Here is a 20,785-nt window from a genome sequence, read left to right as displayed (position 1 = left end):
TATGTTCTTTTAACTCTAGCGTTCAGGATCCAAACCCAGGTGCGGACGGTTGTGTTTCTTGAATCTCTTGTAATCATCAAAAGTCGATGTGTAGTCCTTCAGTACTTTCTCCAGTTGTGCCATGGATATTTTATACGTTCAATACTTGTCATGCTCTTTTGCATTTTCCTTAACAAACGGAAAAAGTTCAAAGTGTGTTTATGGCTGTGCTTCACATCTACACGACAGCACTTGTAACAGTACAGGACACGCAGTGAGGAGTTCGTGAAGCTTTCAGTTTAATGCGGAGTTCAGAAGGAGGATTCGCTCGCTGAATGATCTCTCAGGAAATCCCGGGTGAGATTCAACAGGTGTTTTCTGCAACAGCCATGACAAGTGTGAAGCAATCTCAGGATTTCCTGAATTTGAACTAAATTATTAGTTCAAATAAATTAGGATTTAACAGAACTAAAAGAGGTACATTTAAAACAGCAGCGCAACTCTGCAGCACGTCGAGTGTGCCTGCATTTATTTGTGTAAACCTGGCTCTCTCTGAACACAAGCAAAGAGTTCTCACTCACCAGAAGATTGCGATGTGAGTACTATAATATAAAGCACCTGGAGATGCCAGGGATTGAACCCAGGACCTCATACATGCGAAGCATGCGCTCTACCACTGAGCTACATCCCCGATGAAAAAGTTTACGGAACAGACTAAGAGATGTGCAAATGCTCACTGATCACACCACTCATGAAGAATGCCTGCAGTTTCCCACTTTCGCGTTTCTTCTACTACAGAGTAAATTCATAGGAATGAAAAAATAAGGAAGGAAAAATAATGGCATCGAAGCTTCAAGAGACTGTGCACAAATTAATCTGTTATTTTTACATCCAGTTACATGGGCGACGGTGGTTGATTCCCAGACGGGGGAGTGCTTTTTTTCTACCTCCTTACTCGACTGTCTTTCAATTCTATTTTATTTGTAAGCTTTTTGCATCTTTTAAGTGCTCTTGATTAAACTATGCATAGAAAAACAGCAGTGCTGATGATTTAATGTAAAAGGGTGAAACGACGCCCCAACCACAGGAATGGTAACAGGAAGGATCGTGTTCTTATTTAATATGTCCTTTTGAGGTGTCTTGTCAATGCACACAGGCGGTAGAGCTGAATAATTTACTTTTAGTGGTGTTTTTAAACAAAGATGGAACACGTTCTTTCTATACCAGGAAGAAAGGAGCAGACTTTACCTTTTTAGAGGCAAAAATGACACCTTATCAAAGCTAATATTAATTAAAATGACATCACAACAAAAGAGTGGAGCCTTGAGTGAATAAAGCCTTGAGTGGAGCCTTGAGCTTTCATTGGACGTCTGTGTCTCCATAACTTTGTAGGTGAGAGAGAGGAGTGTGATAATTTGCAGGTGCATCTCGGAAGTGCGTTGGTGGTACAGGCGCCTTCCAAATAATTGAGTCAGGTTTGAATCCCAGCCAGTGCAAACCCAAATCTTTTCAAGATAATCTGTGGTCCGCTAACACATCTTTTGAAACACTACAACAGGTAACACCCGTGTGAAACATCATGAGCATCTGTTAAACCTCTCTACCTGCCTGTTCCTCACAGAGACATGACGAGGGTCTAAGGGGACATTTTGAGCCGTAGAAACATTTTATCATTCCGTACTTTCCTGTGCAGTCAGGCCAGTTCCACTTTAACTGCGCCCGACAACGGAGGTCGTTTTGAAAACAACGAGAGTAAAGGCACACTGCACGTCTGCAGAACATCACGTCCGAGTTTAAGGACAGCAACATCAGAGATTGGAAGCTAGGGAGTTTCAGGTCTGTGTTTTTATTATAGGTTCAAGAAAATCTGAATACCTTTTCAAGAAGTATTTCAGAATCCCAGTCAAAGACAGTACGAATGCCGCATAGATCTGCATTGTACAATTAGTATACTGTTTGTCCGTTGAATCAAACACGCCTTATGAAACATTTCTAAAACAGGAGAGATCGTTAGGGAATGCGTCTTCCTGTAAAAATAAAATGACTTCAAGGGCACTATAAGCAGAGGTGTGAAAGCCTGCTCTACAGAAGAACAAAAGCCAGAGATGCCAAAGAGGTCGAGATTTCACCACGTGAGAGAAAGCAGCTCAGAAAACGAAGTTGCGGTCGTTTCCACACGTTATAAAACCACTAGGTCAAACAACAGGAGCTGAAGAGCCGCTGATGAGAGTAACACGGCCGAGCGCTCTAAGGAGCTGGCTTAAACCTTGAGCCTCTTCAGGAGCATCTGTTGGAGTCACACTGCTACAGCGTATCTCCTTGTTAAGTATCCCTTTTATTGTTGTTGCTAATTCCAGGCGATGTAAACCAGATTCAGAAAAAAAATAATTTGAACAACATTATTCCTACATTCGCTTGAAGGTGCCATGGCCAAGTGGTAAGGTGTCGGTCTCGTAAACCGAAGGCTGTGGTTTCAAACCCCACCTGTGCCTGTTTCAAAGTCTTCAAAAAAAACTAGCAATGTGGGAGTCTCAATAGTAAGAAAACATAACTGTTGCCAGTGATTAGTGCATATCCTGCCTAGTTTTTTAGTCAACAAAGCTTGTCTCTCTTCACACCCATCTTCCGAATGATCGCCTCAGCATTGGGAAGGAACGTGCGCTTGGTACAGCCCCCCCTCCATGGTCTGATCACAAACAGATCTGGTGAGCTGTCAGTCCAGGTTGGAAGTAACTAAAGCACTAAGAATCTGACTTAGGAACGAGAAGACCGTGTTTTTTTAAACGAGTAAATAAAATAATATAAAATAATATACTGCCTGCAAGACTAAGTCAAGTTCAAGTTCAAGTTTATTGTCATTATACTCATACGCAGGTATATGGTATAACGAAATGCTATTTAGCTAGCTCTCGGACATAAGAAGTACAAAGAAAAAAACACAACAACAATACAATTGTATAACAAAAGAAAGGCAGAGACAACAGCTGATGTGCAAAAAACAACAACAGGCAGTGTGCAAAACAACAAAAAGGTAACAGGTTATGTGCAAAAACATGCATCAAAAGAATGAAATAAAGGGATAGAAATGATGGGGAGTGAGCTTTTGACATGTATGGTAGAGGTAGATTTTCAATGTGTGTTTGGGTTTTTGGTAAGAAAGAAGGCACTGTGAGGTTCAGATCATAGGTGAGAGGTGAGGAGAGAGTGAGAGAGGCTGGGAGTTTAATAGTTTGATAGTGCGGGGATAAAAACTGTTTCTGAGTCTGGTAGTCCGGACCCGAATGCTCCGGTACCGTTTTCCATGTCATGCTAAACGCCACAAATTGTGTTAGTCCAGTCGTATCTATCGTCCTAAAGTTACGAAAAATCGGATGCGACTGGTGCAATCAGCATCCATTTTTTCAGGATAGTCGAGCGGTTTAAAACAGCAAATTCACAGCTTCGTGTCTTTTAAGCTTTGTGTTTCGCTCTCCAAATAGAGGCACGGGTTCAAATCCCACTCCCGACAGTCAGGCGTTTTACCCTGTCTTTTTTACCTGCCTTTACACTGTTTCAGTCTTGTTGTGCTCACTGACAATCACAGTACGAGGGAAACGGAGAAACTGCTTAGCAAAAACATAACGGACAGAAAAAAAGCTTTGTAAACACGTGAATGTGATTAGCAGCAGTAAGGTATGCATTCAAATATTTAAGGCTTATTTATAACAGCAGCAGAAGAAAGGTGCAGCACAATGCAATTTGTGAGAATTCGCGGGTTTTTATGTTGCTTGGACTTCTTTCAAGCCTATGAAGTGACCCCCGTTTTATTTTCATTTTCAAACTTCAGAACCGAATAACAAAGAGGTTTCATGTGTGACAGCATTCCGTTGCAAATACCGTTTCCACGATGTATTCAGCGACGGGAATGAAATATTTTAGTGCTGGCTCAAATGCGAGGAATTTCAGAAAAACCTGGAAAAGCAACGCTTGCAGTAAATGACAAATGTAATGCGTGTAGTCAGCATGAACAGAACAACGCAATGCTCTGTAAAAACGATCTGAAGCCGCAATTACTCTTTTATCTCGGGCAGTTCATTCCGATACGTTTCCGCAGAATAAATTAAATGCCGAACTTGCCAAGCAAGTTTAATACTTGCTTGTGAGCCCTAGATAAATTGGCTGCTGCAATTTCAGCAAGCGGAGTTCTGCTCAGCTGCCTGTAGTACACATTGCTGATTCCTTTTGTGAGGGCACGGGCAATCTTTCAACGATAAGGCTGACGTGCCTGTCGAAATTGTGTTTCCCTTTCACTGTGTTGTATTTGCCCTACTCGTACAACATCAATTGTGATGTCATCATTGCCCATTGGTTTGTGTCTTGTTGTCATTGTGTATTTTAGATTACAGGAATTGAAAGTACTGAACTGAAGGTACTGAAGGTAGGAACTGAAAGTACAGACTGCTTTAATTATAAGAAAGTTTTTTTTCTGCTGTTCTCTTTCCTGATGTATTGGTATTTGAAGGCTATTGGCAGCAAGGATTTATCTTCCTGAACTCTCTATATAAGATATGGGTCCATGATCATCTTAGTTTAGATGTACCTTTTAAAAGTGGTATTATTCTCCATTGTTCAGCCTTCAGACATACTTGGAAAGTTTTAGGCACAGACATGTTTTAGGCACAGGCTTTCTTAATCCCCTTTTATCCTGAGGTGACGTCCCAGACGAGCTTGCCCCCTGGGAATATTCACTGTGATCTTCAGGCTTTTTTTCTGATTCTACACAGATTTTTTCTCCTTCAAACATGTCACCACTGTCTGTGCTGCCGTGTGCAGCCCATGCATCTTCTGTATCTCCTGATGAACTTCTGAGCTCTGTGTTGCCTTCCAAACTATGTCTCTCACTTTGACTTGAAATATGGACTATAGATTGTATACTGTCATCTGGTTTTGAATCCTTACCAATACTCACCTCCTTCTGCGCCCTAAGCACTTGGATTCTTACTTTTTTTCTATCTTCATGCCAAATCACTGATAACCATTTCTTGTTGCTGGAGCAATCCTCTCCAAGGACTCTGTTTGACAGTGTTGACCACATATTGTCATGCCACCTAATTTTTTTTTCTAGCTTAAAAAACTTCAGAAATTCTTTGATCTCATTCCCTACTCCACCAGCCACAGGTCTGGCCTCCTACTTCTCTGTCCTCCTTTAACATGTGGCATTGCCAACAATCTGAAAATAGGGAACACATCTGAATGAAGTGGAAACATAATTGAAATTCAACTCCCAATGGATGTTAATAGTGTAGGAGTGCAACAGATGTACAAATCCATTCAATGTTTTTATTTCTGTGTTTAATTTTTGAGGGACCCTATATTTTGTTATAGCATCAATCACAAAACAGCATTCTGTCAATGTCAAGACCACCAGCCAACTGGTGGAGATCAACATGTGTTAATCCACCAGCACATGCTCTACTGTGCGGCAAGCAGCACTGTTTTAACCATTCAAACCCGCTTCCCGCTACTCGGTATTGAGTCTTCTCTTTGAGAGCTCTACCTCGCGTTTACTCTGAATCTCGCTTACTGTTATGGACTCTCTTTTGCCTCTCGACCTTGGACCTCGCCTGACGTTCTGGATTGTTCGCCTGTCTCAATAACTACTTACATCTGCACAGGATCTGCATACCTTTTCACTGAGGATTTCTGACAGTCACAGCCACATAAAAAACTAGAAAAGAAGTATGTGTTTCTTAAAAAAAAAATACCCCCCAAATTGTTTTGTTTTTTTAAGTCAACATATCTGGGTTGTGTTTGCAAGATTTTTAAAAATTGCAAAGTTTGTGTGGGTATGATTGTAAAAAATCAAATCTTAACTGAAGAAGGCTCCATGGTCAAAACATTGTGTTTTCTTCTTCTCTTTTCAGCATGGAATAAACCTATTACTTGTTCCTTGGAGATTACCATGTGCCAATAAGATATGATCACTGTATTGACCATATACAATTTCTTGCATTAGGAATTCCTATTTTGCGTACCCCAGCTTGCTCTCCTTGAATCACACATACAGGGAGAGAAGCTGGGGGTCAGAGCACAGGGTCAGCCATTTATACGGCACCCCTGGAGCAGTTGGGGTTAAGGGCCTTGTTCAGGAGCCCAATGGAGTAGCCAGAGGGCGCTCCTTCTCTGTCCCGTCCCTAGTTTCCGGTCTGCTGTCCTTCCGGGCTTTCTCTTTCCCTTGGGCTATATATTTCCGGGTCTTGCACTCTGTCCTCACTCAGCATTGACGTTCGGATGTCCTGAGACCCGCCTAGCACCAGGGCGCCCCACGTCCGCTCCCTGAGGGCATAGGTTTCTATACGGCATTCCTGAACTCTTTGCACTAATGAGCCCGGGCCTTTTTCCCGTCTTGCCGCTACGCATATGGGTCTTTTTCCGCTCTCCTGCTCCCCACAGTGAGTCCCTTTGGACGTCCGTGACAGTAGGATTCCTCTGCCGACCGTGGGATGTAAACCAGCAACCTTCCAGCCACAGGTGCAGCCAACAGCCACAGAGCCACCGCTCTGCCAAATGTGCCAATTCTTTAAAGGAAGTAAAAAAAAATGCTAATTTATTTTTTAAAATAGTTGCTGTAAATAACATCAGTGGCTATTGAAGAGTACATACAAGCACAGAGACAAGTTAATAAACTTGGAATGACTACTTACAGCTCTGGAAAGACCGAAGATATTGTTTCCGGTTGTTAAGGAACAAGTAATAGGTTTATTCCATGCTGAAAAAAAAAGAAGAGAGAAAACAATGTTTCGGCTGTGGAGCCTTCTTCAGGTGTGAGAAAGAGAAGGCAGTAGGCAAAGGTAATGTAGTGGGAGAACAAATGCTGGGAGGGAGGAGGAGTGAGAGATGGGAGCAGGGGACAGAAAGAGAGGGCAATCAAGAGGTGTGAAGTCAGAATAGGTGTTGAGAGGTGTGAAATACAACTTCCAATGAATGGAGAAAATTTAGTAGAATAGTAGTCTGTTGTTTAGAGAAGGGGGAAGGTGTGATCCTAGCTGCAGGATAAGTTTGGTTTCGGTAGTCTTTCTAATGTATGAGTTCAGAAAACCATCTTTGAGAACACAGACGGAGAGATTAGAGTGGTCATGGCCATCAGAGGTGAAATGAGAAACAATGGTTTTTGGAGAGATCTTCAATCTTCACAGCCCTGACATGTTCTCTGAAGCGGTCTCCAAGTCTCCTTCCTGTTTCTCCAATATAGAGAGAAACTGGGCATTTACTGCAAGAGATACAGTAAATAAGGTTGCTGGAGGTACAAGATGCCATCTGGGTGATCCAGAATTGTCCTGAGGGGCCTAGAATGAGTGTGGTGTTGGATGTGTACTTGCAGGCGATACAGCGAGCTCTGTTGCAGGGGAAAGTACCTGGTGTGGATGGTTGCTGAGAGCGGTCAAGGGAGCTGTGAACACGAAGGTTGCGCAGATTAGGTGATTGGCGATATGAGATGATGGGGGGGTCAGAAAAGAGGGCCCCAATGGAGGGATCATCCTGTAGGATGGAAAAGTTGTCGTTAACAGTCCTGGGGATAGGAAGTGTGTAAGGGAAGCACCAAAAGAATGCGGTTGTTATGGTGGGAGTTCCTGATTGGGTTGATGGTCCGAGGGGTGTTTTTGGCTCGGGCAAGGGCCCTGTCAATAACACTGCTGGGGTATCCTCTGTTGATGAAAAAGGAGTAGATTTTGAGGGTTTGATTCTGGAAGTCGATGTCGTTGCTGCATATTTGTTGTAGCCGAAGGAACTGTGAAAAAGGGAGAGAATTTTTAGTATGTTTGGGGTGAAAACAAGAGATAGCTGTGTGAATCCGTGGGTTTGTAATAAACAGAAGTGGAGAGTCTGGGGTAGTTGATGGAGAAGTTGATGTCCAGAAACGGAAGAGTAGTGGAAGATATGTTAACCATATATTTGAGGGACAGGTGGAAGTTGGTGAAATGATGCAGGAAGCACTTAAGCTGATCGTTGGAGCATGTGGCGGCACTGACGCAGTCATCAATATATCGCTTGTAGAGGTCAGGGACATAGCCAGTGTAGAAAGCGAAGAAGCGTTCTTCTACCCAGCCAACAAAGATATTGGCATAGCTGGGTCCCATTCTGGTGCCCATGGCAACTCCACTCACCTGTTGGTAAAAAAGATTATTGAAGGAGAATGCGTTCAGTCTGAGAACCAGTGTTTCTGGTTGTTGTCCTTTAATTGATCTGGCACCAAAACATTAATCCTAAACAGTCAAACAAGTCCATGTGATGAAAACCCTTATGCTCTTTAATGTTTTTTTACGCACTAATTTCCCCCCCTCCCACTCATCAGCTTTTGGATGAGAGATTCTGACCACTATATAAGATCAGAAGCAGTAGAAGAAACAGGCTTCTTTTCTGCTTATTTAACACACTCCTAATGCAAACAACACATTACGGGTACAACGGAAAGGTTGCACCAAATGGGATCAAGCAATTTAAAACATATGTTCAGGGTACAGGAAAGTTGTTATAGAGATGAATGGTATTCATGAAACAAATAATGTTGCAAAAAACTTTGCCAAAAGTCACAACCCATTTAACATTCATTAGACAGGTTAATCAGTTGGATATCTCTTAGGTTCTAAATGCACTTAACGGCTGTATAATGCAAGCAAAAGAGTAAAAAGAACAGTAGTGAACTACAGTTCTTACAATAATAAACAGCCATTTGATCTTGTGAATGATCTATCATACACCCTTGAAATGATGTTAAAGATTTGGAAGTTTGCACAGCTTGTAGTCTTTCTAACTCCATGAGACACACAGACAGGGAGAGAAGCTGGGGGTCAGAGCGCAGGGTCGGCCACTGTGCTCTTGTGCCAAACAGGTCATACAAAGACCGCCATTCCTTATATCTTTCCCTGAACCTGTGCGTCACTTCCTCACCTTCCAGAAGCAAAATATCGAGGTTCCACACACCCTTCCCCAGAGTACCAGCTGTTGGAATAGAAATTGTACATGACAGCAGACAATGGTCAGAGAAAAAAAAACAGGGGTTAGGCCTGCGGTCGTGCAAGTAAAATCACGTATCAAAACAAAATGCGTGAGGCTTGGGTCCCATTAGACTAGTCCCATGTGAAACCTGCCCTCCCCTGACTATGAAGTTTGAAGCCATCTTTCAGTTTAAAATCTTTACATAATGTTTGCAATAATATTGATGATTTATCAAATTGGACCCGTCTCTTGCCCCTCATTCTGCCTTCTCTTTCTAAAAGAGAATTAAAATCCCCAGCTAAAACCACTGGTTCCCATCCCAATAAATATACTCAGTTCCTGAATTAGGACATACAGTGCCTTGCGAAAGTATTCGGCCCCCTTGAACTTTTCAACCTTTTGCCACATTTCAGGCTTCAAACATAAAGATATAAATGTTTTATTTTATGTGAAGAATCACCAACAAGTGGGACACAATTGTGAAGTGGAACGAAATCTATTGGATTTTTGAAACTTTTTTAACTAATAAAAAAATGAAAAGTGGGGCGTGCAAAATTCTTCGGCCCCTTTACTTTCAGTGCAGCAAACTCACTCCAGAAGTTCAGCGAGGATCTCTGAATGATCCAATGTTGTCCTAAATGACTGATGGTGATAAATAGAATCCACCTGTGTGTAATCAAGTCTCTGTATAAATGCACCTGCTCTGTGATAGTCTCAAGGTTCTGTTGAAAGCGCAGAGAGCATCATGAAGACCAAGGAACACACCAGGCAGGTCCGTAATACTGTTGTGGAGAAGTTTAAAGCCGGATTTGGATACAAAAAGATTTCCCAAGCTTCAAACATCCCAAGGAGCACTGTGCAAGCGATCATCTTGAAATGGAAGGAGTATCAGACCACTGCAAATCTACCAAGACCTGGCCATCCCTCTAAACTTTCAGCTCAGACAAGGAGAAGACTGATCAGAGATGCAGCCAAGAGGCCCATGATCACTCTGGATGAACTGCAGAGAACTACAGCTGAGGTGGGAGAGTCTGTCCATAGGACACTATCAGTCTTACACTGCACAAATCTGGCCTTTATGGAAGAGTGGCAAGAAGAAAGCCATTTCTCAAAGATATCCATAAAAAGTCTCGTCTAAAGTTTGCCACAAGCCACCTGGGAGACACCCCAAACATGTGGAAGAAGGTGCTCTGGTCAGATGAAACCAAAATCGAACTTTTTGGCCACAATGCAAAACGATATGTTTGGCGTAAAAGCAACACAGCTCATCACCCTCAACACACCATCCCCACTGTCAAACATGGTGGTGGCAGCATCATGGTTTGGGCCTGCTTTTCTTCAGCAGGGACAGGGAAGATGGTTAAAATTGAGGGGAAGATGGATGCAGCCAAATACAGGACCATTCTGGATGAAAACCTGTTGGAGTCTGCAAAAGACCTGAAACTGGGACGGAGATTTATCTTCCAACAAGACAATGATCCCAAACATACAGCAAAATCTACAAAGGAATGGTTCACAAATAAACGTATCCAGGTGTTTGAATGGCCAAGTCAAAGTCCAGACCTGAATCCAATCGAGAATCTGTGGAAAGAGCTGAAAACTGCTGTTCACAAACGCTCTCCATCCAACCTCACTGAGCTCGAGCTGTTTTGCAAGGAAGAATGGGCAAGAATTTCAGTCTCTCGATGTGCAAAACTGATAGAGACATACCCCAAGCGACTTGCAGCTGTAATCGCAGCAAAAGGTGGCTCTACAAAGTATTAACGCAAGGGGGCCGAATAATTTTGCACGCCCCACTTTTCATTTTTTTATTAGTTAAAAAAGTTTCAAAAATCCAATAGATTTCGTTCCACTTCACAATTGTGTCCCACTTGTTGGTGATTCTTCACATAAAATAAAAAATTTATATCTTTATGTTTGAAGCCTGAAATGTGGCAAAAGGTTGAAAAGTTCAAGGGGGCCGAATACTTTCGCAAGGCACTGTATCTGTCATGTGAGCAACTCAGACAATATATATTTAAGAGTTTAAATTAGACATTCATGAAACCCAGATACACCACCAGTGCTCTTCCTGGTTTCACTACAAGGTGCTGACGTACCTCTACCATCTTATTTTTAATTAGAACAGCTATACCATCAGATTTATTTTCTTTGGACCCACTCCAGATTGATGGGCCCAATGTCCCCAGTTCTTCCATATCCTTATGGCAGTTTTTAAAGGGTAACCCACACTCCTGTAACAACACAATATCAGCATTTACCTTCCTCACAAATGATAGTATATTCCTTGCCCTTAACTTGGAGCGAATGCTTCTCACATTTATTGACACAATATTAAGAGCCATACTTAAAGTAGGACCAGGGGAGACTAAAAGCTCTGGCAACAATCATTCAGTAGGTGACACCTACTATACAGCCCCCCCCCCCTTTTGCTTTAATTGTCTCCATAGGATATTTCTCCACCTGCCCTCCTTGAGTCTCTGGTTCTAAAGCTTGGTCAGTAAGATCACATATATTGGAGACATCTAAACCCATGGGAGAACCTACCTGAGGACTCGGAAAATGATCTTCCCTCACTCTACTGCTTGGAGTTAAATCATTTTCTAAATCCAATGTCTCTTTTAGACTGCACCCTCTGTTCTGTATATTTCATTTGAGCACTTTCAGTCTCCACAGGTGGCAGGCTATTGGAAGAGATGCTACCAATCAATTCAGATTCCACCTCACTTTTTGCAACATCATCATTCTCTTTTACCTCCCCCTCATCCCCTTCACTCCATTCTGAACCCTCGCTCTCTTTTTCACCACTTTCTTCAACATCAACCACATCCAGTTCCTGATCCATAACCACTGCTCCAGCCCTAAATGCCTCTTCAAACTCTTCCCGTTTTTGCATTGGTCTTCCCAGTTTTGTTTTATTTGCAAAGGAATTTGGACAGTCTTTAAACACATGACCTTCACACTCACAGAGATTACATTTCCTCACGCTTGTACATTCAGTATATGCATGTCCAATTTCCTTGCACATACCACACACCACCTTTGTACAGGCATCCACAAAGTAACCCAGCTCCCCACATCTCCTGCACGGTTTTGGCTGCCCTTGGTAGAACACAAGGCCTCTATTTTCACCTAATCCAATCAAAGAAGGAATGTGTTTAAATCCACCATAACCATTTTTTGTCTTCATGCAATGAAACAGGTACTCTCCATGCACAGTTCCAGATGCCATTATAATCCAAGACTTCTGAAGCTCACCTTTCACTAAACAATACTTAGACAACCATGCCACAACATCTTCCTTCATCACCATCTCATTAAACATGCGAACAATCACAGTCCTATTAATTAATAATAATTGCTTACACTTATATAGCGCTTTTCTGGACACTCCACTCAAAGCGCTTTACAGGTAATGGGGACTCCCCTCCACCACCACCAGTGTGCAGCATCCACCTGGATGATGTGATGGCAGCCATACTGCGCCAGAACGCTCACCACACATCAGCTTTCAGTGGGGAGGAGAGCAGAGTAATGTAGCCAATTCATAGAGGGGGATTATTAGGAGGCCGTGATTGGTAAGGGCTAATGGGAAATTTGGCCAGGACGCCGGGGTTACACCCCTACTCTTTTCGAGAAACGCCCTGGGATTTTTAATGACCACAGCGAGTCAGGACCTCGGTTTTAAGTCTCATCCGAAGGACGGCGCCTGTTTACAGTATAGTTTCCCCGTCACTATACTGGGGCATTAGGACCCACACAGACCACAGGGTGAGCACCCCCTGCTGGCCCCACTAACACCTCTTCCAGCAGCAACCTTGGTTTTTCCCAGGAGGTCTCCCATCCAGGTACTGACCAGGCTCACACCACATTAGAAAGATCCATCAGCTTCTGCCATTCAAACATTCTAATCAGGCCCACATCTTTTTTTCCTCCTCTATTTTCATCCAAAATTCTTCCAGTAACTTCACCGATTGAAACTAATGTCAAAACCAATTCCCTTCAGCAAAGTGATTAAGCATTTGACATCATTTGACTTTCTGTAACACCTTCCTTGAAAAGTCCAACCATGAAATATCACCCGAGTGAGCCGAAACCTCACCACCCTTATACACCAAACGTGCGCAAAAGTAACAGCACATGCCGACTCTACAGGCCGCCATGGCCGTTACAAATGTGTCAAAAGCAAACTAAACCTAAACCGAAACCTCATCTGTGCACCAAACCCACCAAAACCCTATTCCCTTAATCTTACACTTACACAAAAACTCCACTCTCGACTTCTGGGTTCAACCCTTTACATCTCGAACACTGGTTAGAGACTCAGTGTGTCCCAGGCTCAGCAGTTATATAGGACAGGACTCGGCGAGCTGCAGGTGAAACTCGTTGTTCTGTGCTCCCCGTGCGGAATGCGCGTCTCCTCCCTCCAGACTCATCAAACCGCCTTCATACTCTACAGCGGGAAAAAAAAACTCCCTTTACTGTCTTCATACAGTACATCCCTCTTAAATCCCAGAAACACAGAAACTCCGGGGCGTTTCTATGAGTCAGTACTGGGTTTCTCTGTTCGAGGTTACAAGCAAAAACAATAAAAGTGCTGAAAGCAGGAAGTTATTTCTGCTCGTAGGCATAAACATGTAAAAATTAATTTTCTGATTCCTCAAACCTAATAAAATCCATGTAAGTCTCCTTTTCGTCCCCAGTGCATATAACTGAATATAAACCAGTCAAGTTCAGCTACTTTTCTGATGTATATGAATACACCAGTTCTGGCGCAGCTGTTACAACAAAGATACTTAAGAACTTTTTTTTCATACGAGCTCTTGCCGTTTTTAAATTGAATATTTTTTTCATTTCGGTAAATCACACGAAACACCAGCAACACTCATTGTAAGCATCTGACCAATCACATTCCTGAATTTTAAACCCATTTAGTATTTATTTTTAACTTGTTTTATTTTTTTAAAAAAATTTTACACACCTGTTTTAAGTATTCTTGCCATTTTTAGCATATTGTAAGTGGATTTTTTCAAACATTTTATTTTTTAAATCATATCAACCCATTGTAACTTCCCATTGATAATTCCTGAGCTTTATAACTGTGTATTATTTCTTTTTACCTTGTTTTATTTATTTTTTATTATTTTACAGAGCTTTTTAATATATTGTGAGCATTTTAGTGTAATTTTTAAAATAGGACGATCAATGCTCCTGACTTTTAAACCTGTATTTATTCTGACATTATTCTCTCCACCTGCAGATGAGGGAGGTATTTGATTTTAAATTTGTTGATTTGGGGGGAAAATGTACATTCATTTCCTTGTATGTATCACCAGTGGGAAACTTTTTTTGGATGAATTGCATTTTTGGATGAATTGCAATCTTTACTGCAAGGCCTTCAGACTGATATAGAAATGACTGGAGATTTAAATGACACATTTGATAAATCAGACAGGAACAGCATAACATCTAAAATGGCAAAACCCTCTAAAGTACTGAAAATTTTCCGGCACTTTCATAATAAATAAAATTTAATTTAAAGCATAAAATTTCCATATTAAATGCTGCTTCTGTGATGTTATGTCGTCTTTCGCCTGTAGATGGCTCTCTACAGTCATTTTTAAAAATACTTATCCGGATGTATTACTGTATATTTCCTCAGTAAAGGGGAATATGTAAGTAGAGACTGTCCAAATTGCATTTTTGTATGAAACACATTTCAGAAACACAACTCACAATAAAACAAACTGGCATGTTATACCACGAGTAAATAAGACAAAGGCAAAACATAAATTCACTGGCACTTTCTGCATATTTTCCACGACCTTGCCTTCTGATCATAAAAAGACTCAAACTCTTGCATTTTACAAGAAATTTTAATATAGCAGTTTTAAATGGGACATTTAGAACATGGTATATGAGACTATATGGTTAACTGAGGATGAGCAGAGGGTGATCGAACCTACCTCCTGGTTATAAAAATGTCTAAAAATTCTGACACAGATGTGTGAGAGACAATGGAAAAGACTATCAAAATCCTGAACTTCAGGACATTGTACTGTACCGTTTTTTAAATACAACCCTCTGAACATGGCATGAGAGAATACATTGTCAAATGGTAAATGCAATGTTTGCTATATTTCTAGGGCCCTCCCTCCTGATTTTAAAATCGTCTCATATTTCTGACATCAAGGTGTGAGACACAATATAACAGACTGTCAAAATCCTGAACTTCAGGACATTTTATGATACCATTTTAAAAATATGACCCTCTGAGCATGGCATGTGAGAAAATGGCATGTGAGAATGCATTGGGAAAAGATGAATGCAATTTCTGCTGAATTGCTATGGCCCTCCCTCCTGATTACAAACTTGTCTCACAATTCTGACACTGAGGTGTGAGACACAATGTAACAGACACTATTAAATTGTGAAGTACAAGAGATTATACTGTTACATTTTTTTTTAATATTGACCCTCTGGCATGTGAGGACTAAAAATAGCACACATTCTGCGAATTTGCTTTGTCCCTCCTTCCTCGTTACCAAAACATCTTAGTATACCGACACTAAGGTAAATGTCTCTAAATCCAGAAGTTAAGTTGTCAAAGTATATCGGAGTCAACCGATACTGATCAGGTTCTGCTGATGCTGAGCCCGCAGCCTTCACCATAAGGTCCAATTCCACAAGCCTGCTGACCTTATATGTCCATCCCTTTGCAGTATAGAATGAAAAAAACTCCAATAGATATCGGCCACTGTTGGCGATTTTCCTTTAAGATGGAGTGTATCACTTTCACTGAGACCGAGAAGTGTTAAGCTGTACATGAGTCTTTGTGGCTCGGTTGTTAACCAAAAGGGTGGTGGTTTGAGACCTCCCTGGGACGCTATGAGCCTTTTAATGAACACACCCTCTTCACTTCATTTCTCCATGGCCGGTCTTGTACCGCAATCAAATACAGAGCCCGTAGGGGGCAGTAAGCCCGCATATATAGCTCACTGTGTATATAATGAAGAAGCGGAGGTTAGTTTCTCATCTGCATGTTGCAGAGCCTTACGCAACTCATACCAACAGTTGGGGTTTGATCCCTGCACGGGCTATTAGTTGAAAGACCATTGTAAATGACGTGTAACAGATTTATCCAGCTGGCTTTTATGTTTCATACTAAATTGCTATCTTGAAACCAAAATAATTAGAAATATGGAACACAACCGTTGTTCCCCATGAAGGAAAGCTGTTTTACACTGACGTCACTCCTTTTTATTTAATCCAGATTTTAAAAACAACTCCGACCTATCAAAGGAAAATGTTACACAAAAGTTGGAAAGCACACTCTGAATCCATCTGTATATTTGATTTCCGCAATCCGTTCAAGGCTGCCTATGTTAATCGTAAGTGTATAGATGAAACATTTAATATATTGTTCAGTTTAAATCAAAATGCTTTACTACTACAAGAGAGAAGTATAGTATGGAGGATGCGACAAATGTGTGATTTCTTGGAAGAAAACTACTTTTCTTTGCGTTCGAAATTAATTCGAAACAATTGACACACAAACCCTTTGTCTTTTTTAAAGAGATTATATCTTTAAACAGACAAATGTATAAAATGTGTTTTTTTTTACCTAGAGATTTTGGACAGGGGCGATGTATTACTAGTAGAGGCTGCTGACTAACACTGTACTGTCTGGAGATCAGCTCCATTTGCAATAAAAAAACGTGCGTAACAAAGCTGGAGAGCAGCTGAACTTGTGCTCAGTAGTCAGTATGGTGCTGAGGGTTCAATACTGTCGTTGTTGTATTACCACGAGCTGCACAGGCTCTGAATCAGACCATTTCAATTAGTCTGATCAGTGCAGGACAAGTTAATGTAGAATTATTGCTTTGTCTGTCTCTTGTTTGTATATAAATGGATGTCTCTGATAACTTAATGTTAGTTTTTATTTTAGTTTTACGATGTAGGTCATGCGTTGATATTCCTGATTCAGCTCATGTTCCATAGGAGAGAAGAGATTCCTCCTGTTTCTCGTACAACCATATCAGAACAGAAGCCCATGTCACCCAGCTCTGATTCAAGATCGAGTTGCATCTTCAACATTTTGTTTTTGTTTCTGATCATAATTTTCTTTAGTTATGATCAATATTGAACTTTTTCTAAGTAAAACAAAACTAATCAAACATGCAGGCAGATTTTTGAAAAGTATTAGGAGTTGATAGGGCGCTCCTTCGGAATAGTCGTCAGAAAATGTGAGAAAAGGAAAGTTACGTAAACTCTCACACACAGCATTAAAGACTGGAATCTGATCATAAAAAAACTAGCTGTCTCCCCGTCGGTAATCAAACCCCGGTTTCCCGCGTGACAGGCTGGGACACAAACAACTTTACTAACTAGGAGCGCTTGCTAGCTATTAGGAGGCATTTACTCTTAAATATGTTACTGTTTTGGGTTTCGACTTTAATTTTCCCGATACCAGTTTTTTACAAAAGTAAAGGCACATGGCACATGTGTGGCACATCACGTCCGAGTTTAGTGACAACTACCTCAGAGATTGTAAGCTGGGTAGTTTCAGATCACTTTTTTTTAAAGGTTCAAGCAAACCCGAATACCTTTGTGTAATCGTTTTTCATAAAGTGTCATTGTAATATAGCATGTGCCCTTAATGATTTTCTTGATACGTTATATGTGCTCTTGTTTGTATTGTATGTAGTTTTGTTGTTCAAATAAAACGTAAAAGACACAACTTTCCGGATGCGGCTGCTGTAAAAATAAAATGACATCAAGGGTGCTGTACGCAGAGGTCTGAAACCTGCTCCACAGAAGATCTTTATCCAGAGGTGTTAAAGAAGTCGAGATCTCGCCATGAGAGGGGAAGCATCTCAGAAAAAGCAGGTGCAGTCGGTTCCACGGTCATAACGCCACTAATTCGGGCGACAAGAGCAAAACCCACCCGGCTTCCTGCGGGCAAGTAATGAGACAAAGAGACAGTGCACAGCGGGTAGCGTGGCCGAGCGGTCTAAGGCGCTGGATTAAGGCTCCAGTCTCTTCGGGGGCGTGGGTTCAAATCCCACCGCTGCCAGGTGCTTCTGTCGAGACCCCCTTTCAGCTGGCTTCAGACGAAGGGAACTGCTTTCTGGCAGTCCCTCGAGAAACTAAGCAAAGTGTTTAAAGATACTTTCTCAGCTTGACATCAAGGCACAAAACAAAAACCTTCTTGCGTCCTCTCAACCCAAAAGCGCTTTGCCAATTTTTGCGTTATGCAGGGAACGACGTCTGCCCAGATCACTTTTGTGTCAATGCAAATCGTAGTGTGCCCTGCGTTTTAATTTTGGCTGTGCTGGCGTGCTGCTTCTGTCTGTGAAACTTGAATGTTCTGCTTCTTCACACCAAATCGTCGGCGGGGGTTGAGCTTGTTAAATCTTTGCGCATAGCGCTCCTTTGGAAGTACTTTGTCCAAGTTCAAAAGCAATCGTGGGATTTACTTCATGCGTGCAAAAAGCATGCCTCGCACGACAGATTTAAATGGGGAATGGAGCCTGCTTCTTGCTGTTTTTCCTGTGGTTGCAGTTACAAAGTTGATCGTGCTTTCACATTCTAACAGTATTCACTGGCTGAGCTTTATCAGTTGGTTCGTAAAGGAATCTCTGCTTCGGTTCCAGAAAAGTCATCTGTAGTGTGTTTTTTTCCGTGCCCATGGCAGTCTTTTAAAGCTGGTAGTAATGGCGGCGAAGTTAATTTTTTATCCTCTTTAAAAGAATAAGGACGGGCTGGGGCGAGCTCCATTTACCACTCTTTCAGCTAACCGCCGAACTCGCGAACTGATTACACTGCAGAGCCACAGGCGCCTCGCTTTTCTCCATTCTCTGGGTTAGGGTGAAAAAAATTTTTTGCTGGTATTAGCTGGCCTGCTGGGAGTACCTCTTCTTCACTGATAAGCAAGATTTGTGTTTCATCTTTCGCAAGCTGTATAGATTTCTTTCAAAACAAGTTGTTCCAGAAAGGAAACGAACACTTGCATTCACCTGAATTAAAAGGCATGGGATTTGCCCATAAGGATAAATTCTGTACAGTAAGACAGGAAGAAAGGCACCGCTGGGAATCGGACCCAGGATCTCCTGTTTACTAGACAGGCGCTTTAGCCAACTAAGCCACGGCGCCGGCAAAGTGCTGTCCTTTGACAGCCACTTGGACACGTCTCAACTGCTCTGAGACATCTGCGTTCGGTGTGCACCGAGCCTGCTCGCCTTGCAAGTTGCCTCATTTACATGCGATAGTTCCACCACTAAGAGAAAGGATGAGAAATGGCTTTTATCTGTCACTTTTCATGTCAGAGGATCTCAATCTGCTTTCCCTGTACAAGAGGATGTCCAACTCATGTAGCTAAAGACGTAGACGACAGTGCTCCACTGAAATCTTGATCTCACAACCCTCGGCATGACTCCGCTGTGTTCCGCTTTAGACAAAGGGGGGAAAAGACTTCTTTCATCACACGTTTTGCACTGTTTACGGTGTTTGCAGTGCTCTTTCTTAAATGAAAACCAGGAATCGGCACCATATGAGGTGAGACTAGATAATATTGGAACAAGTAGCCTCGCCATTCCATGCGTGACGTGAGCAAAGTGTAATTCCTGTCTTTATAGTGTGCTTGTTAGAGACATAGCTGGCACCCAGAGCGCTTTAAATCCGGGAGTCAGCAGCCCAAGACAAGAGAGTTTCCTTCGTCTATGTTTCTTGCGTGAAGGGGGAAACCATGCGTGTGCTGCAAACGATCTTAGTATCGAAGTGCCGTCCCACATAACCGATCCGAACAATCTGCTTTACAGAGGAGCACTGCCGGAGCTTATCGTTGGCAAACTGAAGACCAGGCTGACCTCTTCTGTGACTCTTGAACACTGAGTCTCAAGGTTGTGAATTCAAACTCCACGCTGGCGGGAAATTCCATAGGTAATGATCACATTTTCTTGCATGCTAATCAAAAGAAATATTAAGAAACTTTTCCCGATACCAGTTTTTTACAAAAGTAAAGGCACACGGCACATGTGTGCCACATCACGTCCGAGTTTAGTGACAACTACCTCAGAGATTGTAAGCTGGGTAGTTTCAGATCAGATCACTTTTTTTATCAAAGGTTCAAGCAAACCCGAATACTTTTGCAAGAGACATTTCAGAATCCCAGTCAAATCCAGTAAGATTGCTGGATCCTTTGAATTCGACTGAACTATAGCACAGATCTGCAGTCCACCATTAGAATACTGTGGGTGTGTTGTATAAGCCATACCGCCCAAAATAGTTCTAAAACAGGAGAAGCATCCTCGTTTAGGAATGTGGTATAAAGTGAAATGGTCTGGGAAGAGTCCTACGTTTGAACAGTTCAAAATAGACGTAAAGGGGTATTTACGGACTCTTTCGAAATGTAAGAACGAGCTGTGCGGACCTTATCTTTATTTACCTTGTGTAATCGTTTTTCATAAAGTGTAATTGTATTATAGCATGTGCCCCTGACGATTTTCTTGATACGTTATATGTGCTCTTGTTTGTATTGTATGTAGTTTTGTTGTTCAAATAAAACGTAAAAGACACAACTTTCCGGATGCGGCTGCTGTAAAAATAAAATGACATCAAGGGTGCTGTACGCAGAGGTCTGAAACCTGCTCCACAGAAGATCTTTATCCAGAGGTGTTAAAGAAGTCGAGATCTCGCCATGAGAGGGGAAGCATCTCAGAAAAAGCAGGTGCAGTCGGTTCCACGGTCATAACGCCACTAATTCGGGCGACAAGAGCAAAACCCACCTGGCTTCCTCCGTGCAAGTAATGAGACAAAGAGACAGTGCACA

At 41.9% G+C, this 20,785-nt stretch overlaps 1 long non-coding RNA gene and 3 other non-coding genes across 4 annotated transcripts in view; 1 reads left to right on the top strand and 3 right to left on the bottom strand.

The window, feature by feature from the left end:
• LOC148665917 (uncharacterized) overlaps positions 1-20,785 on the bottom strand; it is a 164,173-nt gene that overhangs the window by 83,895 nt on the left and 59,493 nt on the right. The window lies entirely within an intron of this gene.
• On the bottom strand, positions 599-670 carry trnaa-cgc (transfer RNA alanine (anticodon CGC)). Its single transcript has one exon. It is a non-coding gene; the product is annotated as a tRNA-Ala (tRNA).
• On the top strand, positions 17,950-18,031 carry trnal-aag (transfer RNA leucine (anticodon AAG)). Its single transcript has one exon. It is a non-coding gene; the product is annotated as a tRNA-Leu (tRNA).
• trnat-agu (transfer RNA threonine (anticodon AGU)) lies at positions 19,037-19,110 on the bottom strand. Its single transcript has one exon. It is a non-coding gene; the product is annotated as a tRNA-Thr (tRNA).

The sequence above is a fragment of the Lepisosteus platostomus genome, chromosome 5, assembly GCF_059453375.1.
Source record: "Lepisosteus platostomus isolate fLepPlt1 chromosome 5, fLepPlt1.hap1, whole genome shotgun sequence".
NCBI classification, from domain to species: domain Eukaryota; kingdom Metazoa; phylum Chordata; class Actinopteri; order Semionotiformes; family Lepisosteidae; genus Lepisosteus; species Lepisosteus platostomus.
This window is presented reverse-complemented; position numbering and strand designations above follow the sequence as displayed.